Source organism: Sinohyriopsis cumingii, chromosome 2 (assembly GCF_028554795.1).
Source record: "Sinohyriopsis cumingii isolate HCF-2022 chromosome 2, ASM2855479v2, whole genome shotgun sequence".
Taxonomy (NCBI): domain Eukaryota; kingdom Metazoa; phylum Mollusca; class Bivalvia; order Unionida; family Unionidae; genus Sinohyriopsis; species Sinohyriopsis cumingii.
In genome coordinates this window covers 86,232,608-86,237,229 of record NC_142962.1, presented here as the reverse complement: position 1 = coordinate 86,237,229, position 4,622 = coordinate 86,232,608, and the positions used below count along the sequence as shown (strand labels likewise).

At 35.3% G+C, this 4,622-nt stretch overlaps 1 long non-coding RNA gene across 1 annotated transcript; it reads right to left on the bottom strand.

Moving 5' to 3' along the window:
• Nucleotides 1-3,143: 3,143 nt before the first annotated feature.
• LOC149805316 (uncharacterized) lies at nucleotides 3,144-4,401 on the bottom strand. The gene is made up of 2 exons (XR_016414853.1): nucleotides 3,913-4,401; nucleotides 3,144-3,528 (listed from the first exon to the last, which is right to left on the bottom strand). It is a non-coding gene; the product is annotated as an uncharacterized LOC149805316 (long non-coding RNA).
• Nucleotides 4,402-4,622: the final 221 nt, after the last annotated feature.

The window sequence follows — 4,622 nt, the reverse complement described above, 5'->3', positions numbered from 1 at the left end:
TACATTTTGTATAGTGAGTATGATATGCTGGATGGTATAGCTGGTGTGATGGAAAGTAATTTTGTGGGTTAATTGTAGTATATCTTGTAAGATTTCATCGCCTTCTCTGAACTCTAAGCTAACATATGACTTTTTTGAATGATGTGTTAGGTGATAAATGATGTAGATGGTGTAATGGATAATATTTTATGGGATGTTGGCGGGTATATAGTGGGTATGTATTTTGTTTGCATTCATCTCCTCTTTTACTCTAAGCTAACATAAGGTGTTGTGTGTGTAAGGGGTGAGGGATGGTATAGGTGATGTTTTGAATATTATTTTGTGAGATTTATTCTCCTTCTCTTACATTCTAAGTTAACAAATGACGTTTTGGAAAGAGTGCATAATGGGATGTCGGATGGCATATAAGGTAGGTGCGAGTAATTTTGTGGGATTTCATCGTCTTCTCATAAACTCTAAGCTAAAAATGGCCGCGTGTGTGTTTATGGGATGTTGAATAGAATAGGGATGTTGGATGATATAGTGGTGTGATGGACAGTGTTTTTGTAGTGTAAGAGATAGCATATTTTGTGAGGTTTTATCCACTTATCTTACATTCTAAGTGACCACATGACATTTTGGATAGTGAGGACGATCTGCTGGGTAGCACATTGGTGTGATGGATAGTATTATTTGTCATGTAAGGGGTAGTCTTTTTGTGAGATTTCATTTTCTTCTTTACATTCTAAGCTAAAACACAAGACGTTTTGGATAGTGTGTTTAGGGGGTGTGAAATTGTATAATTGATGTGATGGATAGTATTTTTGCGATATAATGGATATACTTTTTGTGAAATTTCATCTTCTTTGTTTACATTCTAAGCTAACACGTGACATCTGGAGTGTGTGTGTGCGTGTGTGTATGTATTGGTCTTTGTCCCAATGAAATTCCCTTTGTCCCCATTCGAATACATTTCACCTACCTACCTCCAGTAGCGTGTATTCAGGTCAGCCACTTGTAACACTGTTACTCATTAGCCGCCCAATTGAGGTCAGTCACTTACAATATTATTGCCTTTCTCCCTTTGTGCCCTGTACAGTGAAGTCACTGAAGCTATAAATTTTGAGGCTATAGATATTTACTTGGGTTTTTATAGGAATTTCCACAAGTTGTAGTATAAATAGGTAATATTGTTATAAATGTATGCTGGGGTTTTCATAGGATTTTACCACAAAATATGGCTAAAAATAAATACTAGGTTTTCCAAATGAGTTTCCTTTAAGTTATGACTATCAATAGATACTAGGTTTTTAAATGGACTTTCGTACCAGTTTGTGATTGTAAATAAATACAAGCATTTTTTCATATAGTGGTTTTGGTGGCGTAAGAGGCAGTCTATTTTGTGAGATGTTATCTATTCTCTTACATTCTGAGAGCGTTTGGAGTATGTGTGTGCGTGTGTGTGAAGATATGTGAAATGTATATGTCTATATTGTGTTTGTCCCTATAAACCCATGTTGCTATCAGATTCATTTCATCTACCTATTGGAAACAGCCACTTGCAACACTGTTACTTAGTAGCCGCCTGATTGAGGTCAGCCACTTGCAACAATGTTACTAAGTATCTGCCTGACTGAGGTCATCCACTTGTAACACTGGTTGGTTTTGAGGCTATAAATATATACTTGGGTTTTTCCATGTGAATTTCCACAAGTATTAGCTAAAAATAAATACTTGGTTTTTTCAATGGATTTTCCTGCAAGTTCGACTATAAAATGATGCTATGGTTTTTTTAATGGACATTCCTACAAGTTGAGACTATAAATAGATACTAGCGTTTTTTTATTTCTGACTTACTTAGCGTGAGATTTAAATCCTATACGAACACTAAGGCGCTTTGGATAGTGTGTTCAATGGGTGTTGAATGGTATAGTTGATGTGATGGATAGTATTGTTTGTGGTGTGAGGGATGGTAGGTTTGTAAGCTTCCATATCGTTCTTTTACACTCTTACTTACGCTCTAAACTAACAAATATATATATATATATATATATATATATATATATATATATATATATATATATATATATATATATATATATATATATATATATGGCAGTTTCCGCTAAATATGGTACGAGTTTAGTAATATCAGTACAACTTTAAGTCTTGGGAATTTTTTAACATGTATTTACTGATTATTTTCAGTGTCCGCCGAAGTCCGGTGCATTTTCAGAAGTTAGTGCTATGATTTGTCTTTGCCATTTCTGACCCAAAAAAAGATCTGGCTTGTAATCAGTTTCGTTTAAAGTCCGCTATATTTTCGCAATTTTAGTTCAATTTTTAAGTCACGACAAATTTGAATATCATCTTTCGGAGTTTTTTCCACTTAGTCTGGGACATTATGGTAATTTTAGTACTGCATTTTGACTAAAGCAATGTAATCAAATGTTCCAGGTAATGTCTTACCTCAGTTAAATTCTGGGACAATTTCGTAATTTTAGCGATACGTTTAGTCACCTCCATTACGATATTGGTCTTTTCCTTGATTATATATATTTATAGCATCGTTACAATTATGCAAATGTATGAACACCGCCAAAATAATTTCAGGTCTATGCAACGGGTCAGCCACTCACAACAATGTTGCTATTAGCCCAAACTGAGGTCAGCCACTTGTAACACTGTTTCCATTCCCGTGACGTCTTGGGTCTCAATGGTCCCATCCATATTAACCCTATGGTAACATTTAACATACTATTTCCCATTGTCTCCAAGTTACATTCCCATGTTAAATTCCCATTGACCCCCAAGTGCAAACCACCTCTTTGAACATAGAAGACACATAGACCCCCAAACGCCCTCATCAACTACTGACGTGGTCGTGCCAGTTTGCAAGTATAAATGGCACAAAGGGTAAACTTGTCTCAGTTGTGCCTGCTAACAAGTATAAATTAAAGAAAATTCGATCCATATATTGTCTATCTCAATGCAAATTACAAAACTCAAATATAAAAAAGATATACTTTTTACAACTACTTAATATGTATGCGGCTGTTTCTATTTACGAAATATTTAATGATCGTGTGTTTCTACTGCTACCTAGAAATATATGTCAAATAGAAAAACAAAAACGAACAAGAAAAAAGTATCAAGAAACTTCGTTATTCAGTGACACATTTTTAATTACAAGAAATACAAAAATTTTGTTTTTCCGAAACTTAACCCTGTTCATTGTAGAACAGGAGTTTTATCACCGGAAAACACCAAAGGCAGCAGTTGCATTTATTTTTTTATGTCCCTGAAAGAGCAGCACTATCACTAACATTTCTTTTATAGAAATCAGCACAATACGTATACTCAACAGCAATCCTGCAACCCTCGACGGAATTCCACCTGTAGCTCCTTCTCTTCAGTGAATTCATAGGCGTGTCATTTTAATCAACATGTAATTAGCGCATCGTCGTGATTACCCCATGACATCATCTGCACTCAACAAGATCAATCGAAGTACTATGGCAGGTTTCCGCTATGACTGTGACCTTATCACTGAAAACGGTGACTGTGTGATATGAAAAGATTAACATACCGTATGTTTGTAACTTCATTCACTCCTCTCTCTCTCTCTCTCTCTCTCACACACACACACACACACACACATATTCTCTCTCTCTCTCTCACACACACACACACACACACACACGCATATATATATATATATATATATATATATATATATATATATATATATATATATATATATATATATATATATATATATGTGTGTGTGTGTGTGTGTGTGTGTGTGTGTGTGTGTGTGTGTGATAAGAATCTTTCTTCTATTACACGGGATACAAAACGTGTTGTATATACATATACATATATATGTATGTATGTGAGTGTTTGTATAAACAACTATCTTCTATTACTCACTTACAAAACGTGTTGAATCCTTTACAGTTGTAATTTCTATTTTATCTGGCATTCAAGCGGTGAGATCCTTCTGTTTGATAAATAGCATGTCGACGTCTGTTCCTCTCATTTTCGAAAATCAATATTTAAAACAGTTATTTTATTGTCATATGATTTCTTGTTGCCAAGTTGTTCGATAAGATCTAAACTGGATGTTTACAACCGCCAGAAACAAGACACTAACATGTAAATGAAGGTCATGCATGATGGAAATATACCCACTCCCACTTCCTCCTTTAGGGCAAGGTTAGCTGTAAAGTATACACAGCAAGCTAATCCTATTATGTCAATGTTCGTCCGGATGATTGAAAACGTATACCTGAATGGAAGTTTTGGGATTAAATCGTACGTTCGACTGCATATTTATCAATAACGAAGTAATTATTCACATCTCAGTGATATTTTTCATCTGATTTTTCCTGGACAATTACTAGCTATTGAAGAATACCCTCCCCCCTCCCCCCCCCCCATATGATAGCGAAGTAACCGGAGCGTTTCCTGATGTAAGCATTCTGTACATATTGAATAGTTTCAGTCATGCCCGGACTCTTATTCAGGGCCTCTACAAAAGATTCAGTCATAAAACACCCTCGTTTACTTGTTTTCACTTCCCCTAAATGATACTAAACAATGTCTTCATCCGCCCCTCTTATATGTATGCGGATACGATA